General features: G+C 43.2%; 1 protein-coding gene across 2 annotated transcripts in view; it reads right to left on the bottom strand.

Annotated features, from left to right (window-relative positions):
- The window catches only part of SERTAD2 (SERTA domain containing 2), a 198,339-nt gene that overhangs the window by 46,785 nt on the left and 132,877 nt on the right, over nt 1-18,677 (bottom strand). Inside the window, exon 1 of one of the 2 annotated variants that reach the window (XM_078649419.1) lies at nt 12,476-12,534. The exons of the other annotated variant lie outside the window; for it this stretch is intronic. The gene's annotated coding sequence lies outside the window, so the exon portion shown is untranslated. Of the gene's footprint in view, nt 1-12,475; nt 12,535-18,677 lie in introns of those variants that run through there. 2 annotated transcript variants of the gene reach the window in all.

The raw sequence follows: 18,677 nt of genomic DNA, 5'->3' as shown, positions 1-18,677 counted from the left end.
GGAAACCAGCCAGTCACTTACAAATCCCGGATGGTAGGCCACAAAGTGATGGCTAGGTGTGGGCCGCCACAGTCACCAGTGGTTACGGACTGTTACAGGGCGGGATAGAATTTTTATAAATATGCACCACTGAAAAGAAAGAAAAAAAGTGGTCCCTTTTAAAGGAATCATTTTTTTAAAAAAATGCAGTACTTTCATTGCGCTAAGCTAGCACAAACGCAAGTAAACAAGAATCCATACTGCTAGGACATGCCAGCTACCCCCATACGGTCTTGCATAGCGACGTCCATGTACCCATCCAGCTAATCTTGGCTAGCGATACACATATTATTAGAACACTTTACCTGCATTGCACAGCTGCAAAGGGTCTTTTGCAACCAGATATGAACGCAAGCATCAATGCACCCACACAGAGGGATTCAACCCTAAAATCTCGCTATTCAAAAAACATACACTTCACTGAAGGAGGGAGGTATTCAATATGATTTGTCACATGGATTATCTGGATGCACAGGCCACCAAGAGAAAGGGGTGGTCTGAAAGATGGAACATCAAGAGACCAAGGGCCAGATTTAGAGTTTGGCAAACAGGTTACTCCGCCACAAACGTGATGGCTATCCCATCCACCTTGTTACAAGTGCCACTGGATATAACACACTTTTAATAAGGTGGACAGGATTATCTGTCATATTTGTGACAAATGATGCTGTCTGTCGAACTCTACATCTGGCCCCTAGCCACTTCCTGTACTGCTCAGTGGTCCTCTTGCTTCTCCCCCATAGCCTTTCCAAAGCGATACCACCTGCCAAACTTTGTACCTGCAGGTAAAGATACGATTCCACAACTAATTAGCCACCTTAACCACTTGCAGAAACAAGAAGCTATGGCAGATGACTGGAATGCTATCCTTCCAGAACCAAAGAATTTCCACCTGGTTCCCACCACGCCTATAGTGTAGATAGGGACCTGCCAGGCATCACAGAATGTCTTCCAAGAAGAGACATAAAAGTTTTCATGTCAAAGAAGCAATCGTTTTTTCTAACCAACAGTGTAGGCTTTTTTCCGGTTGTAAACAGGGCTGTTCCATCCAGTCAATCAAATGCAGATACTCAACCCATACGAGTACATTTCTGCTTTTTTTATAGGTCGGATACAACAATCGAAGGGCGAAAAGTGACCAGTTTACATTTACAAAGCGTCATCATATTGCCCTCCATGTGCAGCGTTTTAGTAATCTGCTAACTTTTCTTGCTGAAAACATCGAAATAAAGCATGTGATGGCAGATTATATGACGGGTTTTATGAATCCTTAGTCACCACTAACCCTATACTTCCCATCTACTGGTAAAAAGAACATATAGAGGTGCAAGATCAGGATGTTCAAAAATCATCATACAATACTTGAGGAACAACACTAGACATGGAAAGATTTTGCCTCTGTGCTTTTCAGAAGGCTGAAATTCTCAGACTTCTAAAGGTTTTTTGGGCTGCAGTGTCACTGCTGATCTCCCTTTGAAAAAGCTCTCAAAACCACAAGCTTTAACAAACAAGCATTGGAAAAGTCAATAAGTCTGGCCTTGTTGTGGGAACTTATGAAAACAGTTTTTGTGCGTGTCGATATTGTTATAATAAAACCAAATCTATTGGTTTTGCCAAAGCTTGTGCATCAATGCAGGTGGAGAACTCCAGTGTGAACATGAACTGACAATGCTAACAGGTCTGTGCTGGCTGCCAGACTTCTGGGTTTCTTGATGTTTGTTTTGCTTTTTTCATGGTTTTTGCTAAGCTTTATTGCTGGGGTAGCTACCGGTCCCTCGTCAATCTAAAAAAATAAATAAAAAATTTGGCTAAAAGCAAACATTTTGGTCTTAAAAAGCACACATTGTTATATTGGTCTCTGGCAAGAACTACTTTGATATGAATGTGCTCCTTATGGAAGGGCTGAATACCATCACTAACTGTTAAGTTAACAAATGGCTGAAGAGGTGTGCTGATCCACTGCACCATGTTGTATGCTATAGTGAGGGCAAGAAAAATGTGAGTGATACAGTAACAGAGCAATGGATGAAGAGGGCTGTCTGAAACCCTCTGTAAGTATGTATGTTATAATACCGTGTAGAAAAAAATCAAAAGGTCTTGGCTAACACCCGACATAAAAATGCGACTCTTAATGAAAAATTTAAAAAAGAGCCCGCTGCAGTGAAACAGCAAAACAAAAAGTGTAATGTGTGATGATTTAGTCTAATTTTGAGATGTAAAATGGTTCTTCACAGTGATGACAGCCTGCACTGTGTGGGAAACTCAAATGTGGGAAAATGTGGCACAGGTTTGTTATTGTGAGAATGTATTCACCTGCAGTATTAGGGTGAGGATGGAGTACATGATCACTCCGTGGCTCCTCACCTCTATCGAAATGGTCAGTAGGGGCCTAGGTTCGTTAGACGAGAAGGTGTTGGAGTGGTACATAGTCCAATATTCCTTTGAGTGTATTGATTTTGGATGAGTTAAGGTTGAGATGGTTGTCTGGCAAATAATGGTCCCTTTTTTAGGCATTAGCCCAGGGTTTCTGATTAATCCGAGCTTTAGGGTAGTCTGAGTGCCATCAACACCGCTGTAGGTTCAACCATGCAGCCGCGCTCTGCATGGCAGACATGTAAACATTTGCTTTTAAGCCCTTTTTCAAGGAATTTAGAAGTCTTGAAATTATGGTGAGTATTTCAGATATCTGCCACCTGGTTAAATAATTTATTAGAAAAAATTATTGAGGCACTAAAACAAGCCCATCGCCAACTAAGGTCACATTTTTTGGCCAGCCATACTTTACACAGAAAAGTGGTATTGGAAATAAGTGTTTTTAAGCTTTTGTTTGGTTCTCAAATCCAAAATGACTTTGCATGCTCAAAAGTAACTTCTTCAAGGGCACGATTTTCCATGAAACTAAAATAATAAAACATAGAAAAGAAAAAAAAAATTCAAGGTTACATCATTTTCATACCTCAAAGGCTGTTTTCTCAAAGTCTCTTACCTAGTACACATTTTGTCTATGAGAGCAAAACAAACACTTTATAGAAAAACAGTATTACAAGTCACTTCAAGGAGACAACATTGTATTTTGAAGGTTGAGGAAACAAATTGAATTTGTAAGTGTATTTTTCTCTCTTCCAACGTAGACGTTACAGTCTATTTGCAAACAATAATAGGGTCTACCCTTTCTGTACTGAAAAATGTTGTACAAAAAAGAGAATGGTTTATCATTTACAAATATTAGGTGAAGGTGCTTTTTTTTCCAGGGACAGCAATGTGTCCTCATTTCCCACGCATTTTTTTATCTGCAACCAGAGTTTTTTCAGTGGGTCTTTACTTGATATAGTCTTTTTGGAGTATATTCGGTTGTCAGTCTCCTTCCCTCTGGCTATGTTCTGTTACTTACAAAGACAGATAAAACACGTGACCTCCTTCTGAGGCCTGGTTTATATAGGCTCTGCCCCTTCCAACTTACAGGGTATTTTTTTCTCACATGGTATTCACCAATGACGCCCTTAAGCCCATTCGGTCTCTTTTTTATTTTTGCCTGTTTCACTCCGCCTCCTAGAGGGGAAGTGTTGAAAACACCCCCCCACTATTTTCGCAATCTTGTCATGGTTTCCTCTCAGACCAGATTTCTTGTCTTATGGATATGAGGGACATGAATCTGCCTAGAGCTGCTGAATGTTAGCATTCCAGCCACCACACGGGTATGGTCCCAGTGATCTGTGAAATGCGGCACTCATTTTTAGTGTGCTATATGCTGCACTACATTCCACAGCTTGTGTGGCTGCCACTGTGTGCAGTGTGCCTCAGATCTGGTGCTGCAGACAGTTGTCTTTGGCCCCTGTTTTTGTGTCTCCAGGTTGCTCTATTCCCCAACTGTCTTAGGCGAGACCCCTGGAATTATGGAGCAGTGAATGATCAAATTATAAAGCAGGATTGACTAAATTATGCAGCAAGAAAAGGCAAAATATGTGGCGCAATGCAGCACATTTTGTGACGGTATTACCTCATTATTTTGTCATCTTTACATGTTAGAACGATCTGGCCAAAGGTTTCATGAGTATCAGTTTGACTCTCAACGCAACAATAAGCAACAGAAAGGTGACCAGTCAAATTTAGCAAATTGCCTACCACTGCGCTGCAACAACAAACTATGCTGGATAGCAGTGCCAGTATTTCTTATGAATGAAACATACTGGATGGATGCAGTCTCCTTACCTAAAAAACCTACAGCAGACTAGCGCCTTATAAAAATGTCAGATGTTTGTAGACTACCCAAACAACAGAAAGAAATCACAAATTTAATATGAACTCTAATTTCTTGATGATAATCTTGCAGCCTTTAGAAGGTATCGTGCAATGTGCAACTTTAATGTGTGCAAAAAATAAATGCTAAATTCACCTGACTCCCGCTACCAGTTAACTCTACTGTAAATCACAAGATTAACAGAGCTTCCCTCTATGGGTATAGAAATATCCATCATGTTGCTCGAAGGTAGCTTATCTGGGCAATATTCCATCAAAGCCGCGAGAGAGCAGCTGCAAAGAAACGGCCTGTACAATGTACTTCTCTGAAGCAGGATTCCAGGAAGAACCTCGACAGCACAGGACACGTCATTCCTTTTATGCCAAATGAGCGTGAAAGAAAGCTTCACCAAGCAGAAGAAAGAGCGAAAGACACAGGGGCACGGAAGAGTTCGGTTCTTTTATTAAAGTGGAAACCGAAAAAAGACAAACTGGGAAAATGGAATAGAAATGTATCCCAACAGCCGAGAACATGGACGTACTCTCATGCCCATGAAACCTCACGGCGGCTGCCAGCAGTCAAAAGAGCGCCAGTTAACACAATGATGTGAGCACTAGAGGGCTCCGGGGAGTTTAGGCACTAGAGAATCTTCAGAGGGAGCCTTTTCTACTGGTAAGAGATTCGATTCTGGCCGAGAATGTGACTGTTCAAGGGGACTTTTCTCACAAACCTGGGCTAGGTCGAGGTAAGTGAGAAACAGCTCACTGCAGAGTAAACTCCTGGGTGGGTAATTTTGTTCTCGAAAATAAAAGTTCAAATCTTCATGGATCTTAAACTGCCTTAGGCACATAAGTTACATTAGTTGGTCAGTGTGGAGAGAGGCAGTTGACTGGCACAACCGGAATCCAAGAAGAGTAAAGAAGATGACAGGACTTTATCTATTCCCCCAGGGCCTGGAAAAACATCCTCATACCCTTCAGAACCACTGCTGCAATTTAGGAAAGAACTGAAGACACACTTCTTTAAAGAACACTACATAACAAGGGGGCAGTTTCTCCTCTCACTGGTAGCTGCGCTCTCTGGTGCAGTTGTCAGACGCCACGCCACATTGACGCCAAAGGGCGGGCTGGGATCTGCTGGTGCACTGTGGTCATTGAGCGGAGTAGAGCGGCTGTGTTCAGCCCTTCTTCCTTCACCCATGCTCGCCCCGTCGGCGTCATTGCCGTGCTTACACCGTCCGCGCTGCAGCTTGGTGAGGCGGGACTTGGCGTTCTCCAGAGGAGGTGGACCGGTGGACCCAGCAACGGTTCTTTCGCTATGGCGGAGAAGTATGCCCCCCCCCCCACCACCACCACCACCACTACCCCCTGTCGGTCATCGCTCCCCCTCCCCCTGTCGGTAGCCTCAAAAAAGGTCAATAATAAAAATAATAAAACATGTTTATCATTTCATTTTTGCTCTCCGAGTCAAGGCTTTGGTACGGTGCCATTGCTAGGGGGCGGGTGTGAGTCACAGTTGGAGTGGTGGGCACTGTTATCAGTGCGCATTATGGCTTGTCCGGCCGTCTCAGACCGGCCAAACCGTCATGAGCACTAGAGCCATCTCCAAACAGAACTCCATTGCCGGGTTGGAAACAGCAGGCACAGGCTCCCAGTCTCCCTGGGAGCGCAAACCGAGGGCGCTCAGGCCAATCCTGACGCATCTCTCATGACACAAGAGCAGTGTTAGGATTGGCTGCAGTGGAGTCTGTGCTGCCTGTAGTGGAGCCTGAAAATCGGAAGAGCGGCGATGCGGCAAGTACATTCTTATTTGTATTTATTTATTTTTGTCGTCCTCCATTGTCCGTCATCTCCCCCCCCTTCCCCACGCCTCACCTCTCTACCCTGACACCAGCCGCCACTGGGTGTACCAGAGGCTCATACAACTGGATACTGCACAGCACATTTGGCAACCCAGTAGCCCCGGCGCACTTCCCCTGCTCTTTACACGGCCTGTTGCAGGGGAGGAGAGCTCGAACCAAGCCAGGATGCAAGGCTGGTGAGTGGTTGTTGGTTGAGCCCCCGTGCACGCGAAAGGAGGCCATCTTGGCTGGGTGTGGCTTGTGTCCCGGTGAGCTCCCCCCGCACCAGCACCTGCTTGTTGTTGCAGCACACTTCCTCTTCCACCGTTAGTCTGTATCATGAGTAAAGTCACTGTCAGCTATGTCTCTTTTCTGCTCTAATCAGCCAGCCATGACCTTTGGTGCATCGCGTTCCCTGTTTGCTGGATTCAAGGTCTGGAAGCTGCATCTCAAATTAAACCAAAACCAGCGCATAACTGAAGCACTCCAACATGCAAACCAGCGTGCTTGTGCCCCCCGGCATCTTGCGGCAAGCACTTCTCACGGGGTGAGAGCTGGCGCTTGGTAGAATTATTCTTCACTCAGGGTGCCCAATAAGCACCAATCTGGGCTGGTTGGTTTAGTGCAGCAAAATATTAAGTCACAACAACCCACAAATTATAACGGGTGTAATGAAGATACTCGTTAGTCACCCTGGAAAGTTACTAGACATCAGATATCCTCTGCGTGCCTTCTCTAATCCTCTATGAGCTTATGAATAATCACTTCAGCAACTGAAATGCGCACAAGAAGCTCCTCCCTCTTGAAAGGTCGCGCAACCAGAGTATAAAGAGTAGCTGGGGTCAAAGCAATCTTGGGCATAAAAAAAAGCGGGGGGAACTTCCTTCGCACGATCTGGGCAGTGGGTCAACTTTTTTTAAATCCTCTATCATAGAACTTAATCCGATCATGGAGGGTCAAGCATCATCTCCCGTAGGAATAAGGTAATACTACAAAGCATGAAAGAGTCGATCTGCAGACCCAGGGTGCTTTAGACCCTTTTTGGGATTATTTGACACAAAGGACACCCCGCAAAAGCCTAGTTTCACTGAACATTTTGCACCCTCTATCATGCTGTATGCCAGCCAAAATTATAAAATCCTCGACATTGCTAGCGGAAATTGCCAACTTCAACTACAGGAGGGTGACCGTTGATCCCTGTGACCAAGGGGGATACAGACATTCTCTGCTCCGCTTGTGCGACCACCGTAGTGCTTCCCCAAGCCCCAAAACCCCGTGTCATTTACACTTCCAGTCCCAGTGACTACAAGACATCATCTCGCCAAGCTGAAAGAACACTATATCGAGTATGATAAGATTTTCAATATAAAGGAACAGTCGGACCGCCGTCTCCCCACGCGCGAATCAACATCTGACTGATGCAACTGAGGGTGCCTATGACCAAGCATTCACTGGCGGGCATCAAGTCATCAGTCTCCTAGCCTTCAAGGCCACAATGTCTTCTGGAAACAGTCCAATAGATAAGAAAGGTTATCCAGATCAGTCCGGCCAAGGCCTTCAGAGAAGCAACTCTTTGAAGGTGGATGAAGTCCCAGGGGTCAACACACTGACCTGGAAGCCTGCCATTGATAATACACTGACAACCATGGGTGAGGCTGCCATCATGCACACAGATAAATTGGATAACCAAATAATAATTCTACAATCACTGGCAAACTGCGTCCAAGCCATCGTCAATCGACTAGGGAATTTAAACTCTCATTAGGCGAGCTCAGCAACTGGCAGACAAATCATTCACCAGATTACTGCTCTCTACCTCTAGACAAAATTGTGACGCTATAAGGGAGGATGTTGGAGCTAGTAAACAAGTGCAATGCAAGCAAGCAAGCTCAACCTCAGGCAAAGACGTACTCCGTAAACAGCGGACATTAACAGCATGGGAGCGCCTCACCCAAGTATTGAGCCTACACCCCACCAAGTACTGAGCCTTCATCCGATAAGGCACAAGAAGACTGTCTCCTGCAAACCTCCAAATCTCGGCACCCCCAGCTATAGAGGGAGTAGCAAATTTCTCAGCCAAAGAATGTTTAAGCTCAAACAACGGTAATCCATTCGCAAATATGCTGTCGAAGAAGAACAGGAGACATCTAAGAAAGCTCAATAAAAGACAAAAATATCAGACAAAAGTAGATCAAAAGACTTAAGCCATATTTTCCAACGTATTACAGGGAAACAAGCCACTAAATAGAGTCAAGAGAGGAAAAATCGCTGCGTAATGGTAACAATTCTCCAGGCGGACCGCAACACTCTTCCGAGGGTTTAAATATCACCCCCATGGCCCAATGGCCTTCCCACCCAAATATTTAAATCTGCAATTCAGGAATGGGCCTCCCTACTAATTCTTCTCTTTAAGCATTCCATCAAGTCGAGTGATGTACCACACAGTTGGAGAGTCTCCATACTAACTCCAATCCACAAAAAAGGTCTGAGCCATTTACCAGCATTTTAGGTTTATAGCCCTACTTGACAGTGATAGAAAATGCTTTGCAAACATTCTGAACAACAAATTAGAAGAATGGATGGACAACAAGGCCTTAATTCCCATCACATAATCTGGCTTCAGGCGAGGCCATGGAACTGAAGGCAACTTGATCACCCTTTCTTCCTTCATAGAGGCCGCTTCCTTCAAAGTTGCCCCCTTCTGTACATAGCATCTATCAATTTATCACTGCAATCGACAAAGTTGACAGAGCGAGACTATGGCAGAAAGCGCATAGCTGGCGTATACCAGAAAATGTACTGAGAGCCACTAGCAGTCTTCACACCAAAACCTGGGTGAGAATGAAAACATCGACAAACAGGGTCCCCACACATAAGATCTAGACCGACACTAGTGTAAAACTCATTTTACACCAGTGTTGGACCAGATCGTATGTATGATCCTCTTAGCCCCGCTTCTAGTTAATCTTTATTGGCTGATATAAATGATGCACTAGCAGCAGCTTGTGCATTTACCCCTAAATTTGTGGGCTCCTATGTTTATTGCCTTCAATACACCGCTGATACGCTATTATTTGATCATACAGCAGTGGGGCTTTAATTATCCTTGGATGCACTAGCCCGATACTGCAAGGAAAACACATTTTTAGTTAATCACTCCAAAACTAACGTCATGGTATGTGGAACTAAATGCATCACGAGCCAACAAATTGAAATTTGTCATGGTTGGCGTACAGTTGGGACTAGTACCAACCCTCAAGTACTTGGGCATTCATTTTGACCAGCATGGTTCATCAGCAAGACAGCTTTATAAATCTTAAAGATAGCGCCTTGTCCATGATAATGAGCTTCAAGAAATTGGTGGCAAGATGAGAGGCCCAGATCTTACAGGCGTCTGTAAAGTTGCCGAAGCCAAGTTTATGCCAACATTGACCTACGGCTCATTGATATTTAAAGACAGTCTTGTAGTATGGCTGGACAAAGCTCAAACCCGTTGCTACAAGCGATTGTTCCATTTGCCCAACTCCAGAGCATAATAGAATCTTTGAATGCGCAGGGCATCATGGACAAAAATCTGCCACCAAAGACAATTTCTAAAGTTTTAGCTAAATGTGTAAATAGAACATCAGGAGAGGACGACAGGCAAGACCTTGCACGAAAGGCACAGGCGGACTTCTGCATGCCTCTTTACCAAAACCTGGTGCAAGCCTCATATCTCGCCAGCCACAGGAAATTGGTCTTTAAAAAATAACTAATAAGCCTCAGATGTGGACTAATACTGTTAAAAGCATATACATTTGGGGGACCTAAAAGACTGTTCTAAACATAATTGCTGATTGTGTAATTTTAAACAGGAATATTTGATGCATATTATTTGTATTTGCCCCTGTCCGAAAAGCCTACGGTGCTTCTGGTTAATGCCTATTTTCCATCGTCTCAGCATAAACCAATGTAACCAGACCATCCATGCTTGCATGACTGGAGCCGATGCACAGCAATCAGTTAGATGCGTGAAATATCTTAGGGCGGTCCTAAAGCAGCTGAATTCGGTCCTTGCAGATAGCCAATGGCGCAGCTTGAAAGCTGCCAAGAGTCTCCAGCCCTAGAACAGCTACCAGTGCCTGAAGCTTTTGCACCTTGCACGATGCACTTTACTTACCAGCCTGCAGCCCTACCATGCCATTCTGGCTACGATCAGTGGGGAAGAGGAGCACCGCAGACAGTGAATGGGGCTATTTGAACACTGTCATCAGACCCTACCCCCAGATCAGCTGCCTAAGCCTGAGGTCATTGCACTTTGCACCATGCACTTTACTAACCAACGCGTAGACTTACCTTGACACCCTGGCTAGGGATCAAAGGGGCAGTGGAGGTCTATAGACAGCTAAAGGGGCATATCGAAAGAGGTCACCGGATCATAGCTCTAAAACTACCATTTAAGCCTGAGGCTATCTGAATGCTGCATCAGGCACTGTACTTCCCAGTCCCTAATCCTACCAGGACACTCTGGCTAGGATCAGTGGAGAAACTGAGCTTTCGATCTAGGATGAGAGTAGAGTGGACTCAACAGACCCCTCGGCACTGCACAAAGCACTCTAGTCCGAAATGTCATCTTAGGCGCACTGGCATTAATGGCACCACGGTCCCTTGCCTAACCGGCCCTTTTTCAACGCACGCTTACATTTACCAAGCCCTATTAGTCATTCAGATAGTCTATAAGCTCGCACCGTTAAAGGTTGTAACCTGACCATTGTTGATAGACTCCTTGGCATAATTGTACACACACACAGGAGTTTTCGGCACCGATGGAGTCTAGAAGTTGTGCTTAATTTTCTTCTCTATAAATTTTTAAAATCCTTTTAACCTAACTTTAATTTCATTTTTATTGCTCTCTCTGTTGACTGTTTTAATCTGAACGCTCCATTTGATTCTTTGGTAGAAATGTAATACATCATGATTGTATATTGATGGGAACAGTTGTAATGGACTGCTAACTGCACTATGTATCGCGTTTTGATGACGTACGCCTTTTCATTTAACAAAGATTTCTGCTATATTTTCTCTGATTGATATGGGTTTAAATAACTAGAAATAATAAAAGTTTTATCTTATCCTATCTACTACATCCCAATGCATGAACCGTACTCAACCCAGCTACAGCTCCTTATTCATTGACGTTATGCTCATCTTTGACCACGTACAGCGCTCCGCTGTGTTTTGGCTGGCTAGCGCTATAGAAACACCATATTGTGGCAAGCTATTCTCCACAGTCCTATTGTCATAGTCTCCTAAGGCATACCTTCCGCTCAATTTCTGATGCTCTGGTGAACTAAATGCTGAGTTACTCAAAGAAATAAAAACAGCAAGAGGCACAGGACAAAAAGAACTGCAAGCTCTGAAGATGGTGGACTTTTATGGCCAGGTACCGTGCTATAAAGTGTGTGATGCTGCAGTACAATGCTATGGGTTTAAGCAACAAACAAAAAACAGAAGCCATCGAACGAAGACCAGTCAGCAGCACGCTTGGAAACCCTCCACTGAAAGCCCTGGTTTTAGTTATGGGCTCAAAACAAGTTCATGATGAATCAGTGAAACTCACTCTAGTGATCTGCAAGCCACACGTTTGACACAAGCAAGGGTACTCCCGACCTCTGCTCTTCCGAGATTGATACCATTAGATTGTCACGGACACCTGCTACTTCCTGTGCTTAGAAAGGACAGAAGAGCCGGATGAAGCAGTATGTACAGATTTTTTTAAAAACTATTTCTAAGCTTTTACTCTTCTGTTCAGGCACCTCAAAAAGTGAACGAGCAAATAACGTGTGAAGCAAGTAAAACTACAAATATTCCAGTTGAAATAGGCTATGTAGTTAAAGTTTTCACATGTTCATTTTCAATTTGATCTTGATATATTTTATCATTAAACTCAAATGTAGGACTGTAAATACAGGCAACTATGTTTCTATTACCACCAGCCCCAATCCCTACCAGACACATTGGTTGGTGTGGAATCATTCTGAAATGCATTAAGTGAACAATGTAGCTTGTCTGCCAATGTTTCAAAAACCCCTTTTGTTAAAAGTAGCTCATTTTGACGTTAAAGAGACGGTCGCATTGGGGGTAGGTACGGTTTACAATTATAATCTGCCTCTTGATTTGTCAAATTTGCCCCTTCCGTTTTAGGTGTAGAAATAGATTGGAGTTAGAATTGGAAGATTCTCTCTTTGTGCCACCAATGGATTGTGCAAAACACCCTCTTTGTAATTAGGCCAGGCAAAGTAGTCCTCAGCTCTAAAAACCAATGCAGTGGGTACCAGTTGATAAATATAAAAAAATACTGTGCATAATTACAATCTGACCTGCCATCCTTTAGACCATGTGTCACATCACAAAAAAGGCCTCCAAGCTTCAAAGGCAACCTAATAATATGTAGATTAAAGATGGCATAGGGTTAGGTTATTTTGTTTTTGTAAACACATTTTATTATCTCTTCTGCATCATCTTAGTACATAATCACAAGGCAATTTGTTTAATTTAACGTTTGTTTACTCATATTCTTTTCCTTTACCACAAAGATAATCGACTGGTATGTTCAAGCAACAATATATTGACAAAAATAACTAAATCCATCCCCCCCTTCCCTCACGTCACCCTGTTAGTAAGTCTCCCGCATCGTCCTGGGGCAAGTGTAGTATTAGTTCCCTAGTTGTGCGTGCAGGGTGGGTTGATGTCAGTTAAGTATGACGTTCGGCAGTCTCGTGACGGTTGTCAATTATGCACATGCAATTTGTTGTTTTTGACGTGTTTATGTCAGGAGCATTAGTTTTTATCCGGCTTCTCCCTCGTCGTCTGGGGACTCTGGTTCTGGGTATTCTAGGTCACGTACCAGGGTCTCCCAGGCTCTAGCTATCTCTATGTACCTTAGCCCTCTTTTGGCTTCCTGCATCAGTACTCGGCCTTCATACCCCGCCCACTTCAGGAGTTCCTTACGCCAGGTTGTTATCCCAGAGCCTCCTCTCGCCTTCCAGTTCTTGGTTATCTCCCGTTTAGCCAGAATGTATGCAAGATCTTGAAATCTGCTGGTGACCTTAGTTTTAGTCGAGTGGGGATACCAGCCCAGTAGGCAGCGGGCCAGAGTGCATGTTAGTTCTTTAACTATGACCTCCCTAACTGAAGACCTTACTTGTGTCCAGAATTCCTGCAATTGGGGACAATCCTAGAATTTATGCAGTGTGTGGGCCTGGGGCGTGTCACACCTTTGGCAGGCCGCATCCGCCACCTGAAAATATCTACTTATGCTTTTGGGGGTCAGGTATGCCCTATGCATGACATAACAGTTTAATCAATTTGAAGTGTGCGTTTCTGGATACTTTCGGTGTCCCAGCCATATTGTTATCCCATTCTTTGGCCGGTATGGGTATACCCAATTCTCCCTCCCACTGGAGACGAAGTTTCTCCAGTGGTCGTAGTTCGTCTGCGCACAGCGCTCTGTACAGGCATGACACTGCTTTGATAGTACCCGCTGATAGGGCCATATAATAGAACGTTTGTTGTGGCGAGGGTTCCACAGACTTCGTCCGCCCGTGGTTGCGAACGTCTGTCGTTAGTGCCCTATGGCATAGGGTTAGGTTATGTACTCCGTATTAGTGGGGCAATTATGCAATGAGGTGTATATATATTGTATTGTTTCGGCCTCAGACATGTCCTAATAAAGCAGCCGTTTACTCTCTCAAGGAGAGCATTGTGTTTTCTACTCTGTCTTGCCCGATACAGGTAAATCAGCCAGGATGACTCAGTCAGTCAGTGCTGTGATACTGGCCTCAAGTTTCTACAAGAGGCAATTTGGTGCTCTATAGAAATAAGCTCTACAATTAGAAGCCCTGAATCTGAAAAAGGCTGTCCTAATAATTAAAGGGTGGCAAGAGGGGTAAGAAGCAACAGGTACCTACAACACCTTGAACAGAGGTCCATCTGTTTTTATGCCGGCTCCTAAACCCCAACTGCTTAACATATTTCACTAAATAGAAATCTTTTTAGTTGGAGAAAAGGAAACAGAACACTCACAGGATATAAAAATTCAAAGTACAAATCAACAGCGAAAATGGGGGGGTGGTGGGGAGGGTCAGGCTGGATATGCATTCAATCATGCACACGCCCAATGGTTTAACAAGACCCCTCCCCCTTCCCGAAAACATAGATATACTTTGGAACTTTCTTGGCCTTGGGGACACACTAGTTTGCACCCTAGGTGTGAGAATACATACTCTTCCTTGCTCCAAGCAAAATGGCCATTTTGCCACTATTCTACAAGAGAAACTTCATAACTGACAAGGAATAACAAATGTGCAACACAATGTGACCATTTTTGCCTCATCGTTTTAAAGAATATGCCATTCACTGGGACAAAGTTTCCAGCCGCTGTAGCAGAAAATGTATTTTGTTGCAACACGGAGGAAAGTATTTTGTGTTAGCACAAGTGGACTACATGTTTGGTACCAGCGGTAAGGCGCATTGCTGTTATTCAAGCAATGTAGGCTAATTTCATGTTCACACTAGTTGAGAAGGGAGTCTGGAGGCAGACGTGGGAGCTGTGAGGGAGGGTGTGCTGGTAGCGGAAAGGAGAATTGAGGAAGACTAGATTAGTGATGTTTAATTTGCTCAGAAGAGATTATCTGGAACCCTGAGGCGATGTAAGTGGTCAACACAGAGGAGAATGTGGCTAGTGATGGGTACCCTCCTCCCATATAGTTACAAAAGAAGTTGGCTACAGGGCATCCTTATTGCGCAACAATTAGAATATCACAGACCAAAAATCTAGTTTCAACCAGGGTGCTCTTTGGTGAGGGTGGGCTACTGCCACAGTGATGGGAAGGCCACAGAGCTTAGGGTCTTCACTAACGCAGTTCAACACCTATTTACTTCCTTCTTAGACTCTGTACATTCTTACTAAAGTGAATGGTCCTCTATTTCTGTATTATTTAATACATGTTCACGATTGTGGGGCTGTGGAACCAAAGAGCATTGCAGGGAAGGCCTGCACTGTCAGTGGAGTGGGGTATGAGGTTGTCTCCTATGCAAGAAACAGGTGAATGACAGCTGCAATATCTCCCTCAATCATCTCCAGGTGTGTGGGGATGGTGGTCGGATGGCCCAAGGCTAAAAACATTAAAAGTGAATTGAGTCATACAACTATGTGACAGACGAAGCAACTGGTCCCATGCTGAAAAAACATGGTCATATTGAAAATGACAGGGCAGGACGGGTCGACAAGTCAGCCACTGCAGAAAGCAGCAAAATCAGGAGCAAGATACCGGCCACCTAAAGCGGCAGCATGCCAACTTTATTTTGGTTGGTGTTGGACTAGGAAAGGGTACATTCATTCTCAACACCCACAAGAAGAACAGCTATACCTGCTTATCCGTGTATGATGTATGCCTCTAGCTGATGCCACCGCGGCTTAACCAAACTGCCCACACCTCTAAATTCAATGTCAGAGCTAAAAAATGAGATGTTGTTCCACACCATGAGTATATTTGCGAAAACTCTTAGTGCCTTTAGTGCTGTTCAAATATCTCACCAGATTGCAATTAAGTAGAAACAGATACTACATTGATTGTTAAAGCTATAATATTACATACAATTAACCATGATAGATTATAAATTAGACTAAAACGCAACATCGCATTATGAAAAGGATGTAATCGTGGACAGTTATGTGTACCCTGCTGTATAGAGATTAAGAGCAGGAACGTGATAAGGAGGCACTTCCACAAGCATCTTGTTTTGTTGCAACCAGGATGACAACACGTATATAATATTCTTGTTAGATAACTTCAAGCTGGTACAAGATAATGAACCTTAAACTCTTGGTTGACGCGCAGCCTTATTCTAGTCAGTGTGCCACAATATAGATTTCTTTCTTTCAGCTAAGTTTGTTCTCTCAATTGAAACATGGTTGATGCTCCTTAATGGTAAGGCAATGTCCAGGCAAGGACGTCATCAACTTACATGCCTGCTGTGAACACCAACACTACACTGACGCAGAGGCCATGCCCTCTATGGCATGGTAAAAGAAGGGCAGAGGAAAAAAACTGAGGTGGAAACGCGAACTTGAGGCGACGTGGATTCCCTAAATATGAGTGGCTAAACAAAGAGCCGTGGTAGCTCTAAACTCTAAACTGGAAGGAGTCTGTCCCTGGCCCCCTGAGCTGGTGCTGTTTGGCAAGACACTTTTCCATACGGTCTCCACACAACTACTTATCTCAAATTGTTCATTCAAAGCCAATTATCACAACCCTTCAGGATTCGAGGAGGCGCATTTATCTTGTGGCAAAAGGCAACAGTAGCATATATGTGGTCAGATGCAGTAAACCCACAAATATTACCACTACATTGTTGGGTCCAGCCGCTTATCAACCGAGGAGCATGAAATGCATGACGGGGTCTGGTTGATTGTACCCCAGGAGTAACATTTCAGATGTCGACATGTTGAGTAATTTCCAACTTATACTGAAACGTGTTATGACCCGCCTCCTCGTTAGTCCAGACGTATCACAGATGGTGGAACTTACTTATTGTTGGTATGGTCTACCACCATACAACTGATGACTCACAGGTGGGGTGTTTCACTTCAAAATACAACCCTGGTTAAGTTGTAGTACAGAATTGGTGTACACAAAGTATATGAATCTTAGTTATATGCCCAGAGTATTATTTTCTGATTAACCTGCTCTCAGCTGGAGACCTGCCCTCCTTTACGGACCACAGAACATATGATTTTAGTAAGGAAACCTGCGCAAAATAATATTTACTGCTGTGCTGCGCAGCTTTTCTGTTCAAATGCAATACAATATTTTAGAAGAAACGTTTTTTAACTTGTGGCTAGAGGTGAAATCGCAATAACCTGAACTACAAACTAATTTGTCTAGGTTACCAACCGCACCCTCAAAACCAACGCAGTGCTTTTTTGTTTCCTTAAGGTTTTAGTAGTAATCTCAAGAATTCACAGGTTGAAAAACTTTAGTCATCAGAGTCCAAAGGTTGAACAGAAAGGGGAGCGTCAGTGCGGCCGTAAGAGCCCTGGCAAGGTCCGACACACTGTGCAGCTTCACCAAAACCGAACACTGCACAGAGTGATAAAATAAAACACTTCTGTGTCCCTCCCACAACAAAACGCAGAATTCTACACTCAAAACAAGAGGACAAAGTAGCTTATTTTAGGTGTGAAGGTCAAGCTGACAGAGCAACACTCAACACCAGAGATAAAACCCGCTGAAGATACTGAAACTACATATACCTTTCAACACACAGAAAACATTATTTACTTCCTTGCACACTGAGAAAAATAAAAAAATGAGAAAGTGTTGGCAGATATGGTGGAGCTTAAATGTACTAAAATCTACTTAAGTAAATCTTAAATCCTAGTATAAAACCGGATTATCATTGTCTCTATTGGAATAAACATCCCCCCCTCCCACTTTCAGAGCTCAGATAGGTGCTATGAAACTCCTTCAGTTATGTACATTCCAACTGCAGTATAGAAGCCAAATGACAGTTTTTTTTTGTTTTACAAGGATGATGAAATTGTAGACAAGTTCTAAACTGCTTTCCATATGGACGAATTACAGCTGCATTTTAAACAAGGAACACAGGAACTAACTTCTCTGTCTTCTGGTCTGTGTTTTTGTAAATAAAAGATGATCAACAGAAAGGACATGTTTATGGCAACATATTCGCTTTTGTCCACGCTTTACCTCCTTACATGAAATATATTATCTGTTTAAACATAATTTGAGCCCCAGTAGTTTTTTAATCTGACTTGCATGAAACTGATCTTCATATCTTTTTCCAAAAACTACTAACTGCTTTTTGGTGTGCTTAATCTGCTTTTACTCTTCATGTCTGCAATGAAAATGATACAGCAAGACACTCAGGATTTAAACGGTTTGTGGGAAGGATAAAGATGGACCATGTATTATAAGTAAGGCTCCCAGTTTTCCGTTTTTACTGATTTTTACAGATAAATACAGACAGAAAACAATATGTTTTCTGCCTATATTTATATTTAAAAGCGGATAAATACAGAAAATAGTGCTCCTTGTGAGGGACTTTCCATGCTGTCCTTCATGAATACCAGGCCAACAGCGGAGCAGATAAAAAGCATGTTGAGTTAAAAAACAGGATGAGATTTCCTTAAATACGGGCATTAGTTAACATATATTTGTATATAATGCAATATATACATGTGGGTGTAGTGTTTTGTTATATTTGTCTGCTTAATTTGCTAAAACTCGACAGGCATCGAAGTACGAGTGCATGTTTAACAGTTAAATAAATGTGGATATTTACCATTTTAAGACTGTTTATTCTTAGGAAGCAAAATAAATATGGATAAATACAAATAAGATGGCCAAAAAATAAATATGGATGAATACAGACGGAAATGTTAAAAAAAAAATACCATAAAACCGGGAGCCCTAATTATAAGGAATAAATTACCCTCTTTACCATACAGTGAAAGGATGTTGCAAGTCACGTCGGAGTTACAACTTAGCAAAAGAT

Source organism: Lissotriton helveticus, chromosome 6, assembly GCF_964261635.1.
Source record: "Lissotriton helveticus chromosome 6, aLisHel1.1, whole genome shotgun sequence".
NCBI lineage: Eukaryota > Metazoa > Chordata > Amphibia > Caudata > Salamandridae > Lissotriton > Lissotriton helveticus.
Note: the sequence above shows the minus strand (reverse complement) of the source record. Positions and strands in the feature narration are given on the sequence as shown.